Source organism: Ochotona curzoniae, unplaced genomic scaffold (assembly GCF_017591425.1).
Source record: "Ochotona curzoniae isolate NIBS_2020 unplaced genomic scaffold, NIBS_Ocur_1.0 patch56, whole genome shotgun sequence".
Lineage (NCBI taxonomy): Eukaryota > Metazoa > Chordata > Mammalia > Lagomorpha > Ochotonidae > Ochotona > Ochotona curzoniae.
This window is the reverse complement of record NW_024467035.1, coordinates 921,943-938,498: the sequence shown is the minus strand read 5'-3', so window position 1 is coordinate 938,498 and position 16,556 is coordinate 921,943. Positions and strand designations below refer to the sequence as shown.

The window sequence follows — 16,556 nt, the reverse complement described above, 5'->3', positions numbered from 1 at the left end:
TACTGCCCAGAGAAGGGAATAGTGTGCGCGTTCTGAGACACCATAACTCATTCTGATCTTCTTCACATTTATGAATTCCATCACATTGGAGGCAACCAATAAATAGTAGCTGATTGATTGATTCCCTCCTCTTTATTCCCATCTATTTATACGCATTGTTTCTGTTGCCTTTGAGTCACCAGGTTAGCAGGGAAGGTACTCTGAGCCATAATAAATGTACTCTCAAACACAGCTTGATAACAAAAAATGAGGAGGAAAAGGGAAAGAGTTTTAATACTGTCGGTAGTAATACAGTCATGTATTACTCAGGCTAACTTTTATAGTGCCTGTTTGCTCTCTCTTGGTATTAAACATCTGTTGATTTTCAGTGCTTGCTTGCTGAGAGAGGCAAGAAAATGTTATTATAATTTGCTTACTGAATATTTTTATTTATAAAGAAAAACAACCCTTGGGCTTAGGACTAAATAATACATACTTCCTTAGAAAAGTAGAGAATGAGAGTATTGTTCAAGCACACTGCCGAGACAGATTTCGGGAGTTGCTCTCCCTTTTGATTTCTTATTCATTTCGTAGATTTACACAGCTAATATCTCATATACGCTGAAAGCAAACACTATAAAAGCCATGCTGTAAAAAGTCATTGTCAGCCCGTTCCTATTTCCTTTGACAGTGGAGAGGATGTAGAGGGTCCTCATAAAGAACACTGGTCCAGGACAAGACCACCCAAGTGTCAGTGTCAGCTGCACACTAACAGTGTGTCCTCCACGTGACCTCGCTCACGCTGGCTTCTCAGTGTGCCAGTCTCTCAACACAGATCACGGGAATATTTCACGAGGTTGTTGTGAGACGTAAATTAATTACTACAAAACAGTATTTGCTCAACAGTTCCTGTAAATATTCAACTGATAATTATTATTAGTTTTGTCTCATTTAACATCCCACCTACGAGATAATTATGCTGTAGCACTCCAGTAACTTGCAATATCCTCAAACATTGCAAGACATAGTTGTGTAGACTCCTGAAGGTCATCTGTTATCTGCCAGCCACATCCCTTTGTGGTGTTGTCTTTCCCACAACAGTGTAATAGCATCTACCTTACCATCATTCTACTTTGTTTTTGGTTTCTTTACTTCCATTTTGTCATGAAGGTTTTGGAACGATATTTCACGTTGGTACTCAAAATTTAAAAATGGGGCCCAGTGTCATAGCCTAGCAGCTCAAGTCCTCGTGTTGCACACTTCATGATCCCTTGTGAGCATCAGTTCTCATCCTGGTGGCTCCATTTCCCATCCAGCTCCCTGCTCATGGCCTGGGAAAGCACTCGAGGATGGCCCAAAACCCTGGGGCCCCCAAATCACATGGGAGACCCGAAAGAGGCTCCAGGCTCCTGGTTTCAGATTGGCTTAGCTCCAGCTGTTGTGGCCACTTGGGGAGTGAATCAGTGGGTGGAAGATCTTCCTCTCTGTCTCTCTTCCTCTCTGTATATCTGATTTTGCAATAAAAAATTTTAAAAAATCTTTGGCAAAAATTTAAAAACGAAAACAGCTTTAAAAACATTCTCCTGCAAATAATATAAATAAGGAAAAGAAAAAAAAATCAATTGGGATGATAAAACTAGCACATATATTTAACCTAAGTTGGTATCATTGAGCCTTACCTGGATGACTATACATTAATCTTAAGAGCACAACTTAAATAAATTGAAAAAGCAATAAATACATATTGCATATAAGACTAAACGGTAAAGAAAAATCAGACACTCCTGTTGATCTGAAGATATCTATATTGAATTGCACTTCGTACACAAATCTGTCATTCGTTTTAAATTCTTACTTTCTTCTCCTTCAGCAATACATGAAAACTGGGGGTGGAGGGACTCACTTGTGTTTGTCTTCAGATACGCACATTTCATTAGATTGTCAGCTGTTTGGAGAAATGTGAGGAAAGATCAAGTATTCTTACCTGATCTTGTTCTGCTTCTAGCTGTTGTGTACGCAATGTATGTTATGTCCATGATTCTCTCCATACAGCTTAAAGAGATAATGTCCCCTGGCCTCCCGTAGGCATCGTCTCTTGAACAGCAATTAGGTGCTGGGCACTATGCCGGTTGTTTTGCACACACAGGTAACATCGTATTTCCTTCAACTGCTCAGAGTTGACTGGGAGAAGGGTACAATTTACATAAGCTTTGTCAACTCCAAAGCTCAGGTTGAAATGCAGGTAGTTCCCAGTGCAGCCATACTGAGGCGATGAGTATATAAAAGGTGATTAAGTTGTTAAAAGTGACTAAGGCCGCTCCCCCGGGATCGGGTTAGTTCTCATAGAGAATAGCGAGTTGTCACTCCTGTTGGACTGAGCTAGCTACTGCCAAGAGCGGATGTTTACAGGCAAACACGTCCTTCGTGTCATGCATTTCCCGTATGCTTGCTGATCCTGCTGCTCTGCCGTGTTACGATGCAGCACAAAACCTTCAACAGAATCTGAAAAGATGGAACTTTCATTCCCCTTCATTCCCAACTTCAGAACTGTGATCTAAATACTGTTATCTTCTTTTGGCTCTTCTTTTACAAATTACTCAGTCAGGTATTTTGTTACAGTAACAAATGCATCAATACAAATCAAAGGTGTAAGGAAAATGTTTAGAATGTACAGAAAAAGAATGCAACATTGGGCACAATGCAGAAGAGAAGAAACATGAAAACAAAAGTGATGAAAAAAGAATATACTTTTTTATTTTGCTAAAAAAAAATTAAGCAAAGGGCATTTAGACATGGCAAAAAGTTCATGAAAAATACATGAAGGTAATGGTATTTTTATAAGTAAAGGAAAAACAGAATGGAGTTCTCTATGAATGGGACCTAGGCTGACAGGGCTAGAAATACCACGATTAAGCATCTAACAGCTGTCACTACCTAACATTACACACAAAGCAGCTACTGAACATTCTGTTAAAACAGACTGACATAATCAGATGTGGCAGTTAGATGGAGAACAGACAAAGCAAAGGACATTAGAAAGAATTGGGAAGATCAAATACTAGTTTACTGTATTACAAAATCAGCAACTTGGAGCAGAGAGAGATGGAAACTTATCAATGATAATAAAGCCTGTTGTGAAACGAATGTGCAAAGGAAAATTAAATTAGGGAAAATGACCCAATATAACACCTAGCCTTGCAGAAGACTAAGGACAGGAAGTACTGAGAGGTTGCACAGAAATCAGGAGAAAATTTCAAGAAAGCCAAAATACTTTCAGCCTCAACTACACAGGGAAGACAAAAGGAGTAACGGAAGAGGGAGCTTAGCATTTGTAAATGTGAATAGAGGTGGGTTCCTGAAAGTTTTTTTACATTGCTGACAAGTTCGGGAGTCAAGAAAAATTTGATGGATGATGGTCAACCAAAAATTGTCTTCTTTCTAAAAATAATTGAATAGATGGGTGATCATTTTCAAAAGGGGGAAAGACAAAATTGGAGCTGTTCATCTCCTGCCCTTGGAGAACTGGTATGTTTATAGGATGCAAGAGCCGAGTCGATGAGTCAGTAGAGATTGATGATGCCGGAGGAGAAATGATGGAGAAATTTGCCAGAGGCAATGGGGTCAAGAATGCAGGAAAAAAGGGGGGTTGGTAAAGGAAGAAAGACACATTCCCTGCGTTGGCAACAAAGGAAAAGCTGAAGCTAGAAGAAAGCAAAGGCGAGAAAGTTCATCTCTAACTAACATTCGTTCTTCTCCGTTATTTTAGGTATCAGTCACTTGCTTTGACAATGAAAAGAGGTTGGGGGATATAAGAAGGAAGGAAGTGATCTGAAGTGGTCCAAAGGAGGAACATTGTTCTGATTTCAGCATATGCACCTGCCATGTAAGTGCACTAGGAGATTGGGAGACAAAGCTCATAAGAACAGAGTAATCATTTCAAAGAATACTGAGGGCCACTCATAAGCTGGTAATTGTATCACCTGGCTGGAGTGTTTTATTGTCCTCAAAAGCAGAGAAATAGGATACTGGAGTTCATCAGGGAAGGGTGTTAGCGGGCATGTAAAACAAGAAGGCAATTGTAATCATGAATGAATTAAAGCAATTTAGCGTGAATAAAAAATTACATTCTTAGAAGAAACAGTGATTTTAGGCATTATCACAGATTTTTAAGTTTGGTTTCTTTTTCAGAGACTTTTTTCTATAATTATTAACAAAAATATAGCTGATAATATGTTTCTACTAAACTTATAAAGTTAATATGTCCAAGAGTCTATATTTAAAACTTCTGGAAACTTTTTTTTTCAGCTTAAAGTTTAAAATCAAAATGTGAAAATATCACATTATGCTTGAATAGCATCAGGCAAAGATGCATATTTCATAAACAATGAGACCAAAAAAAAGACTTTTTCCAAAATCAAATGAACAAGCATTCTCTTATTTGATTTGCCGTAAAATTTTGACTTCCTGCAATTTCTGCTATATTATTCTTTAGAAACAATTCACACCTCCTGGCTAATTTAATGTTCAGTTTTCAAATATTTTCGAAAGAATATAGGAAGTCACAATACACATTTCAGGCAAGAGGTCCTACGTAAAAGAAAATGCTAGACCTTTGATGACCATGGAAAAGGTAGAATAATGAAACAACGGGCACACATCATGAAACTGAGCAAATGAACTTAATTAAACAAGTGACCTTAGCTTACAGAAATCACCGGGTTTATTTTGCTGTCAGAGTGAAATTTGGATCATAATGATATATCTTTACAATTATGCTCATGTTTGACAAAGTTGGACTACCTTTCTACGACCTTACAGTATTTAATTTCATTTTAAAATCATGTATTGCAAATGTAACACTTTTATCTTTTATGACAAGGCTTAGCTCAGACTGAAAAACTCATTGTATTCACATTTTTTTTTTACCTATTCAAATAGTTCAATTCATTATTACAGAAACATTCAGCATCCCCAGCCTGTCATTAATTCCTACTGTTTTAATTACAAGAAAAAATACTCTATGGAAAGCTTTTGTGGATAACGGCACTATAAACACAATCTTATGCAAAGATAGAAAAATAAAACACAGTATTTTTTTCCTACATCAATATTCCGGTAGGAATGCTACATTTTCTGACTAAAAGAAGTCTGTTAAGATATAATGGTTCTTTCTTTGTAGTGACAAAGAGACACTGCTTAGAAGTACATATTACTTTCAACTATCTGGAAACACATGAAGACTACATTCAAGACAAACATTTTTATAAAACACTTCTGCATGTACTAGGACTCAAAAGAATTTTTTTCTCTCCAACTGAACTTACTCCCTTTTTCAGTATATAGTGGTTGCATATAAATGACTGCGAAGGGCATTAGAAAAATCAAGCTGTTCATACCTCAAAATTAAGATTTATCTGAAAACTAAGCCCACCTTTTGAGTATAACAATCAGCGGAATGACTGAAGTAGTGTCTTCCCCAAACTGAACACTCACTTAAACTTATGTTAAGAGGAATATGGCTGGGGTCAGGGGCGTAAGAGAAACACTACAGTATATTTTGTTTAGAGTAAGTATAACCATAATTATTTTTAATCAAAATAAAATAATACTACCATGGGTGATTCCTTGGAATTTGCTAGACCAAAGGTGAGTTTGAATCCAAACAGTACTGAAGGATAGCCACCTCTGGACAAAGTACTGGAGCAGCCATCTGACAACTTTTTGAGAGTGAAAGGGACAATTTTGTGTGTAACTCCACTGAGCTCCCCCCCCGGCCCCCACAAACACACAAAATGAAAGAGAATATGTGAGAGAGACACAGACAGAGAGGCAGAAAGATGAGACACAAGCAGAGGCTATCAGGGCAGATTTTCTGAAATGTTATAGGGAGATGTAAAGGCATAAGCACTCCTAGCGGGGAAAGAGGGATTGTAAAGTGAAGAATTAGCAATGTTTCTTAACCAAAATGAGATCCAAATGACATCTTTCAAGATGAAAATAGTTTAGATTTTTAAGTAGAGGTATAAATGCATTAAACAACAACAATTTATTTTTTTAAGATTAAACTCAAGGACAGAGGTTTTCTCTAGCAAACAATTATTTTAATAAAATGTTCATAATATAGAAACGAATTCATAGATGGGTGTTAGCTGTGAAGTCATATTAACTCACAAAAAGCTGTGCAGCACTAAGAACTAGAGAGATTAAAAGATTTAAAACCACCTTTCTTGTTCTTAATATAATTAGAATATTTGGGGGCAAACTACTATTCAATTATTTACATTCATTATATTTCAGTATTCTCCCATAAGAAAAGAATTATGATATTTATTAATGGATTATTCCATTTACACAAATTTAATCACTTTTATAAACTAAAATTTCTTATATCTAGATATGAATACTCACAAAAGCAGCTATTAGTGTTAAGGCGTTGGAGTCTCAGGCCTGGCATGATAGGCAGGCGCTAAATTTTCACCTTGCAACTGCCAGGATCCCATATGTGCATGACTTCATCATGTCCTAGGTGTCCCACTTCCCATCCAGCTCCCTGCTTCTGGCTGGGAAAGCAGTCAAGGACGGCCCAAGGCCTTGGGACCCTGCACCCACGTGGGAGACCCAGAAGAAACTCCTGTCTCCTGGCTTCAGATTGGCTCAACTCTGGCCACTGTAGCTACTTGGGGAGTGAATTAGCAGATCAAAAAATATCTCTGTCTGTCTCTTCTTTTCTCTGTAAATCCACCTTTCCAATTAAAAAAAAAAAAACTTTCAAAAAAAAAAAACAGGATTCTCAATCTCTCCTGGATGATTTGGCATAACTAAACAGAATTTATATTAAAAATAAGTTGCATTTTATGTTGTTACATTTTTGTCGTAAAGTGCTATGAATGATAAAGTATTGCTGGAAGAATATTTACCTAGTTTGAAAACACGATGCTTCCTGAAGGGTTTAACTGCTGTATAAAACTTCATATTTTGTACTTCACAACCAGTGCAAAGTTCAGCTACTATTTTCATCTATTAACATTTACAGTTAAAGCAGAGAGATGTATTAAATCAGTAAGTGGTTATTCATTATGCCATAACCATAAATTGAGCTCTAAATCTTAATGTGTTAATTGTTCTTTTCTGCTGAGGACAGTATCTTATATTCACTTTCTAAGCTGAGCAGAACATAGTTCATAAACAATTTAGATGAAATCTGAGTATGAAATAGACAAAAGCATACATACCATCTGTGAGGAAATATCCTTATCCCTAATTAATATGTATCATGTATTATAACCCATTTCATTACTGAAGATGACTTATAAAGTATCAAGTGGGGGTTAATATAAGAATATCAATTTAATGAGATTAAGAAATTACTTAAATGAATATTCTAGAGAGTTGTTATAATATTCTTTTGCTAAGGAAAGATAACTTGAGTCCTAAGTTACTTCAAGTGTGGTTAGAGGAAGCTAGGGAAAAGCCTCAACGGTTTTCCTACGGAGTGGATGATCATTTGACAAATGTTTATTATGAATCAACTGTATTAATTTTAACATTTATACATATGTATTTATTTTATTACTCCATGATACAGTTCCATAGGCTGCAGGATTTCTCATTCCCCGCCTTTCCAAATCGCTGCCTACCCACTGATTTTCCCCATGTCATTACAACAGTATAGTCTTTTACAATCAGTCCGCTAAGTACATCATTGTGCTATCTAAGTGTGTTCTAACACTGCAGGCATAGACAATGACACAGAGCCCAGCATTCTGTTTTCAAGAAACATTTAACAGTTTCATTGGGAGTCCATCATTGATTTGCACTGCATTGTATCTTCACATTAGATATGATAGTCTCTATTATATAGTTACTATACATCCTCTTAAATGAAAAACTATAAAACAAAATCAACAACAGAGAGAAAAATATAAAATTTACAGTAACATGAAATTAAATAACATGCTACTGAATGACCAGTGTGTCCCTGAAGAAATGAAAAAGAAATTCACAGACCTTCCTGAAATAAATGATGCCATTGTGTGACCTTTGAATCAGTGAGATTAATAAGAAAAAATGAAAACAAAAAATATTTTTACTGAATGAAAATAAAAACAAAATTATCAAAACCCACAAAATATAGTGAAAATAGTATTGAAAGGGCCATTGATCTTTTATTTTGCATGAAAGTTGTCTTGTATCAGAGAGAAGATGGTATTTGTTCTTTTGGGATTGACTTGTTTCACTGAGCATAATGGTCTCTATTTGGGACCATTTTGCTGCAAATGGTAGAATTTCATTCTTTTTAATGGCTAAGTAGTATTTGATGGAGTAGATAGATGTACCACAGTTTCTTTATCCACCGTTGCTTTGACGGGCATCTGGGTTGTTCCCATGTCTTTGCTATTATAGATTGTGCTGCTGTAAATATAGGATTGCAGATCCCTTTCTCATATTCCTACTTCAATTCTTTTGGATATACTCCCAGCAGTGGGGTAGCTGAGCCATTCAGCAGGTCTGTTTTCAGTTCTCCAAGCACGCTCCATACTAATTTCCATCGTGCTTGTACTAGCCTTCACTCCCATCAGCAGTGAGGAGGGCACCTTTCTTCCTACATCCATGCCTGTAGGTGTTGGTAGCAAAATTCTGAATGTAGGCCAATCTCACTGAAGTTAGGTGGGACCTCAATGTGGTTTTCATTTGTATTTCCCTGACAGCTAAGGAGCCTGAGCATTTGCTAATATGTGTATTAGCCATTTGAATTTTTTCTTTTGAAAAATGTCTGTTCATTTCCTTTCCCCATTTCTTCAAGCGGTTGCTTGTTTTGTTGTCATTGAGATTCTGAAACTCTTTGCGAATCTTGGATTTTAGTCCCCTATCTGCGGTGCAGTGTGCAAAGATTTTCTCCCATTCTGTTGGTTGCATCTTCACTTTTTTGATCATTTCCTTTGCTCTACATAAGCCTTTTAGTTTGGTGCAGTCATATTTGTTCATTTTTGCTTTGACTGCTTGCGCTTTTGGTGACTTTTCTTAAAATGGTATATCAAGAAAAAAAAAATGGTATATCAAGGCCAATATCATGGAGAGTGCTTCCTATTTTTTCTTCTAATAGTTTGATGGGTTCTGGCTGCAGATTCAGGTTCTTGATACATTTAGAGCTAATTTTTATATAAGGTGACTTGTACTTTAAGGATATTAGGTTTTTAAGAAATGTCACACTGCTCTCCTTTAATAAGATTGCAATTAAATTAATGTTTCAAATTTTTAAGGTCTCAAAAGTTCTGAGCTTATATTTAATGTATGATAAAATTGACAAAATAGTAGATATTACGTAGGGCACTCAGGAGAACTCCAGAGAGCTAGTCATATTAAAATTTGGGGTTAATCAATTTTTTCATTTTGATAACTCTTCGGTAAATTTTCCTGATGTTCCTCTTTCCATTCTGTAGTAATTTTTAATATCATCACTAATTAACTATCAGATGAAAGATAGAGATGAAAATGGAACTGTATATGAGGATCAGTTAAGTGCATAATTATTTTTAACTACATTCACGGGACATCTTTTCAGATGACAAGCTCTAATGTTTTCCTAAAGTCATTTGGAGGCATTAGAGCACTCTTCGATCTTAACTCGGCGTACTTATGTTACAAATCAATACCATCCCCTCAATCACAAGGAAAGAACATGGAAACAAACCTGGATCGCAGGACAATAGGTGGATTTTGTGTTGGACTAGGCTAACACTAAAAATACATCTATGGCAATAATATGATATACTAATTTGTTCTTTTGTGGAGGTGTGCTTATAATTCTCACTTCACAAAATGCAGGAACAGTGTTTCAGAGAGCTGTCTAGGAAAAAAAAAACAAGGCTAAACCAATAAAATTCAATAACTATTGTAAGGATGGTATAAACATGAAAATTACATATAGTCTTATAAGTGAGTAAAATATAATGATAAATCTACCTTGTAATCCAAATTTTCATTAGTATTCACATATCTTGAGATATCTTTAGAAAAATATTTTATATAAATCTTCAGACACGTTCCTATGATTGCACTGGTAACTCTTCAACCAGCAATATTGTTTTTCCTTTTGTAATTTATACTGTAGACTTATATTACAGTAATTTCAGTCTCACTGTACTATTTTCATTAAAATCATGTCTTAACCATACATGCCATATCTTTTAAGCATATTGTAAATTGAGAATAATCAGGTCAATAATATTATTATGATCTATTACTATTTAACAGTTCTTGAATGAAAGCTGACAGACATCAAAGCGTAGAAACTTGGAACATACATTTAAGATATCACAAGATTGAAAATAAATTCAGCTTATTATAAACTCACATATTTTTCACTTCATGATTCAAGTTTCTTAGATAATACTCGGATTATGGTATTAAGAAAATTAAGTCCCCAATTCCATTGATGCTAGAAGATCTCAAATGTTAGGATAGCTAAAGAAGATACATTTTTATCTTTAATTTTGACCATGTTAAGATTTTAAGGTGATGGGAATTATTTTTAAGAGTGCATATAAATGAGAAAGGAACAGAGGATGCTAGGGAATTATTCGTTTCATTTTTAACTTCAGATCTCCTATTCTCTGTTTTAATTGGGATCATTGTAATTGATGCTACTTAGTGTCTAGAAGGAGAGACCCATGAGAGCTCCATGAGCCTTCTCGGGAGAACAAGCAAAGGTAATAACTTTTCCTATTAAGCAAACAAAGACTGTGGCCAACTCTCATTTGGCTTGTCACCGCCTTCCTGCCAAGATGGCTCTGCTTTCTCACTTGCACAGGGAGCTGGCTGGATAGCTGGCACACAGGGCGTGCTGTCAATATTGCCTGGTGAGTTTTGAAACCATTTCCTAAACAAAACCCTTTCACCAATTCTATAAACCATTATTTTTCCGTGTCAGTTTTTGCTACTACTTACAGAAAATCATATGTTTTGTCCTCAAAGATGTTTCTCTGAATCTTCGGTGTCCTTTCTATTACTGTCTCAAATAAACTTCATTAGCAGAGACAACACAAATTACTGTTTAATACGATCATATACTTTCATATAAAAGTTATCTTAAACACACAAAGCTCACATTTCTTGAATGCATGAAACAAAAAATTCTGCATTGCATAACCTATCACACACTTTTAGTGGCAAACTGCAATCTTGTAATTTAGATGTTATAAACACATTAATATCATTCACACTTTACTGGGAAAAATGGACTCACAGCACAACTCGACAACTTTCTCATCAGTAGGTGGCAGCACTGTTCAACTGCCTTTTGTTTTTGCTTTGTTTTGTCAACGGAAGTCAGTTTCTTTAGCATCAAAATTAGCAACACAAACAAGAAAAAATAAAAAAGCATATCCCTATGCTTATCTAGTAAACCTTTACACATCTCTCATAATTTGGAAGTGCAAAGTCCAATGATTACTTAGAAATCAAAATTATTTCTCAGCATGTTAATATGGAATCATTCACTTTTTATTTTGCCCTTTTTCCTTTTTTTGACCCTGCAGAAAAAATTAAAAACTACAAGCATGAAATACTTTCACTACTGAAGTGCCCCAAAGTCAAGTGCCTCCTCAGTTAGCTCCTGCCAATTTTAGGAGAGTTCTGTTTTGCGTCTTTTCAGATTCTGTACAATTTACACTTTCTGAATTATATGAGTTCCACTAGTAATGAACTGGATTAGAGTGGCTTTCTAAAAAAAAATAGCCAGAAATCTCAACTCACTTTACAGAACAGTGTTTCATTTCTTAAAGATGTGGCACTGGGGCGGCCACTGTGACACAGCAGGTACAGTGACCATCTGAGTTACCAGCAGCCCAGACGGATGCAGCTGCCTTGGCTGTCCCACTTCTGATCTAGTTTCCTGCTTCTGGCCTAGAAAAAGTAGATAAAGATGGTTCCAGTGTTTGGGACCCTGTCAACCCAGAGGGAAAGCCCAAATGAAGCTTCTGGCCTCAACCTGGCCCAGCCCCTGAAGTTGCAGTCATTTGGTGAGGGAACCAGCAGAGGGAAGATCTTTCTTTCAGTGTCTACCTCTCTCTAACTGTGACTTCAATCAATCAATCAATAGATCGATTGATCTTTAAAGAAAATCCGATCATGAAGCACATGAGAAGTTGCATATTTTTTTTTACTCACTATCTAATCACACTGGTCCACTTAACTGTGCAGGTGCACTCAAGTGGACAAGAGTATCGGGCAGGTCCATGATGCGTTTCCAGATGTGAGACCACAAGGATACTTGGGAATCTGAGGACCACTCTCAAGTCTGTTAGCTCCTTGCTCGTTAGGTGGGTAATCTCACTCGCTACTTCGCAGATTTGATGTAAGCAATGAATGAGGTATCATGTGTATTTTTAAAATAGGCATCATTTGATTTTATCCTTTATATCTTTTTTCATTATGTGTTAATCTATTCAAACAATGGAGAGATGTCATAAGTGGTTTCGTAGTCCCATTACTGAACCTAGTGCCAGAAAAACTTGAAGCACTCAATAGGTATGTATCTTTAAATCCACAAATAGTTTCAAACTCCCAAATATAGTGAGTTCGCAGTATAAACCAAGCTGGACAAATGGTGAGGGAAAGCTGATATCCATTCAACATTCAAAGAGGGTCTCAACTTTGAGCTGAAATTCTAAAAGATTAGGTGGAGGTATGTATGGTACGTGTGTGTGTTTGTACACACACATCTGCCTCATGCATTCATCACATTCATTTGTGTTATCTATAAATATATTTGCCTGATTTTGTATGTGAAATATTTACAATGTCACAAATGAAATGATTTATACATAATATAGTAAGTCATGACGTATGAAGGACTTATATAGAGCCACTTTATCTCATTTAATCAGCTAATTAGCTAGAATTTTCAATACTGAAAACCTGATGCTTAAGATTTTAACAGGCATAACAAAGCTGTCATACTCTAAATCATCACATCTTCTTCACATCATACCATGTGAAAAGCACCCATAATTCAGTTCTTGTTTTTTTTAAAGATTTATGCATTTTTATTGGACAGTCAAATATACGGAAAGGAGAGAGACAGAGAGGAAGATCTTCCATCCACTGATTCACTTCCCAAGTGCCGTCATTGGCCAGAGCTGACCCTATCTGAAGCCAGGAGCCAGGAGTCTCCTCTGGGTCTCCCACATGGATCCAGGGTCACTAGGCTTTGGGCCATCCTTGACTGCTTTCCCAGGCTACAAGCAGGGCTGGATGGGAAGCAGGATTCCTTGGATATGAACTGACATCCGTATGGGATCCTGCTAGGCTACTGTGCTGGGCCCCAGTTCTTGTAATAGTTGACTAATACATTATTCTTACCTCAGTCATTTATGTTTGTCCTATACAATATTGTTAGATTTAATGGTTTGAAATTACTCATTTAAAGAGAATTCTGCTTTTTTTCCCATTAACTTCTTTTTTAAATTAATTACATTGCATTATGTGACACAGTTTTATAGGTACTGGGATTCCTCCAACCACTCCCCAAACTCTCACCCCACCATGGTGGATTCCTCCAACTTGTTGCATTGCCATAGTTCAAGTTCAGTTGAGATTCTTTCATTGTAAACATATACCAAGCATAAAGCACAGTATCTTATTGTCCAGATAAGTTCAACAGCTTCTTGGGGAGACCATCTCTGGTCTGAAGGTAGAGCTGGCAGAGTATCATCCCGATCAATTAAAAGCCCCAACATAACATCAGCAACAATCGGGAACGTTATGGAATTAGTGGACATAGTATTGAGTAACCAATATGTTAAAAAAAAAAAATGCAAGTTCTTAACCACATCCTGTGACTTCTTCATTGACATTTCAATTTTAGTTTATATACAACCGGGTTCTATACACCTTAAAATGGCTATGGATTACTATTCAGCTGTCTCGTGTCTATTTTCATTTTTAGTATTTAGCTTTTTATAGTGTTGAAGTGTAATTTTGCTGAACCTGGCTTTTTTTTCCAGAAGTCTAGACTGGCTTATAACTCTAACAAGACATATGTCAACAGTTTAGGTGCAGAACAGTTTTAAGGAGGGGTGTGCAGAGAAATCTTCCATGCCCTAGTGAGGAGTAACTAATCTTTGTGTCCCACCTAGTAAGATATAAGTGAGTCCATGCTGACTGCTTCCTGTCTGATTCTAAGCTTTCCTTGTTGTTCTCTATCTATTCTAGATTTTTTGTTTGTTTGGTTGGTTGGTTGTTTTGAGGGGTTTCCGGAGCGATCCTGATGGTCATTGCCAGAGAGGGTGTGGACCCAAAGTTGGAACCAAGCAAGGACCAGAGAAAGCTCCCCTCCCTAGTCCCGAAGGAAGTTTACTGTTCTTCTGTTTCTGTGGACTGCTCAGGGCTCCTGGCTGTTGTTCTGATGCTCTTGGATCCTGCAAGGGAGGATTTGGACTTCTTCCATCCCATGTGGTAGATTCAAGCGGGAGTGGATGACCTCAGAGTTCTTGGCCTCCAAGGGCACTCCAATTCCCTGTGGTCTCCTTGGTAGTTGGGATGTAGTCCTTGGTGCTTGTACTGATAGTCCTTGGTGAGGATCCGGGAGTCTTCAGGGTTGGGATACAAGCCTTCATTTTCCTCCATGATCCCATAGGCACAGTTTTGTAAATAAAATTCCTCTACCTTTCAATCTTGCATTTAAGCCTCAGCTCAGCACTTTATGTGTTACTCATTGTAATGACAGGATAAGGAAGCAATCGTATGTACTATCATCCTGCTAACGCCCTCATTGAAGATCAGCACGATAATTGCCATTAATCTTAGAAAGGTAGTGATAGAGAACATTAAACATTCCAGGTGAGAGCTGGACCTTGAATGTGAGTCATGAGGCTGAAGCCTTGGTGTCAGTCAACAAGTGGTCTTCAAGTTCGCATAAGATGAATCTTACAGAACACTCCAATCCTACGTACTAAGTTACAGGTAAGTACTGAGGCTAAATTCACAAGGAGAATGACGCCACATTCTCTCACAATCCACTAACGTAAGCACATGTTGATAGTTATATTCAAAACTAGCTGGACTCTTACGATTGAACTTTCACTCTTACTGTTGTTGGGATTCTAACTCCACTATCGCAGCTTTCCATGCCACTGTTAACAGACCACACCATCAGCTGCAGAAACCATAGGTGGACTACAGATTTCATGTTAGCTCACTAGCTCTTATTTGCTACTCGAGAGCCTTCTGCCTCTCCTACACCCTGGCCCTTGATGATTTTTTTCCAGTCCATCCACCATTCACAGTGACAGATCTATATGGCTCCACTCAGCTGCACAAGGGAACAATGAGAAAGTGCCTTCCCTCAATTGCACTCTCTGTATTTCTCATTTTTCACATGCTGCCCTTATTATTTTCTGTTCACACTGAATTTAACAAAACTCACCTAGGTTTGGGGCACATGCGATGTCAAAGAGGAGAGCGTTTAGCCTTTTGCAAGGTGATCCCTTGACTACCGGGTGACAAGATAGTGAATAAACTCCACCTTTATGCCCAGAGAGGGTCTTTTGGAGATACAATTGTCCAGATGACAGAAAGACTACTCCAACAGATGAATGAAGGTTTCTCTGACTGCTGCGTTCCTGGTACTCTATTCCATCAAAAGGAAATCACACAAAAGCTTTCCCCCAAGAGTTGCTTTCTCTGACATCCAGGCTGAAACACTACTAACAAAAACAGAAAATCCAAACCAAATGCTCAACTCGTCAACCATCACCAATACGCACAGAATCTCTATCTATCTATCTATCTATCTATATATATATATATCTATATATATATATATGTGAAGGAGCTTGTTGTATAAAATTATTCAAACTATGGTCTTCAGGATTTTATTTCCCTTATCATGTTTTCTCCTAATAGCAAAATTTATGCAGAAAAACACCCAAATCATAACTTTTTTCCAAATAAACTCTGAAAATTCTTTGACTATTTGAAATTTCACATCACCACAAATAATAGGCTGATTACATAGCAGGTATATATAAACCAACAGGCAGTCACACTTTGAAAAAGTTAAAATAAAGGAGATTTTTTTCCCTGTCTGATGGTGGATCCAAATAGTGGACCAAAAATGAAAGCTCTATCTCTCTTTCTCTTTCTTTCTCTCTCAGTAACTCTGATTTTCAAAATAAATAAAACTTTATAAAAGAAATAGAAATTATATAATTGATTCCTATTTTTTCTTTCAAATATTTTTTTCATTCTAAGATCAGCAATGATTTCTTTCATATCATCAGTGTTGATAACAGTGATGCAGACACCCAGTTATGATGACAAATATTCTTCTTATCTCTCATGGCTTTTAAAGAAGCCAAGTGACTCATTCAATTTGCCTTCCAGTTACTTGTGAAAAACATAGCAATGAACCTTACACGTTTTCAACAGGTGCATTGTCACATGCCTTTTCAATTAAACCTGAAGCAAGATAAGCTAATCAGGAGCAGGGATTTCCTTCAATCTCCAAGAGACGCAAAAAGTCAAAACGTGTGCTAAATCTCTAATGGAAGTCACAACACTTTTTGAATTTTATA

The 16,556-nt window shown here is 36.9% G+C and overlaps 1 protein-coding gene across 4 annotated transcripts in view; it reads right to left on the bottom strand.

Annotated features, from left to right (window-relative positions):
* Window positions 1-16,556, bottom strand: part of LOC121168093 (receptor tyrosine-protein kinase erbB-4) — a 984,643-nt gene that overhangs the window by 56,773 nt on the left and 911,314 nt on the right. The gene's annotated exons all lie outside the window — the stretch shown is intronic.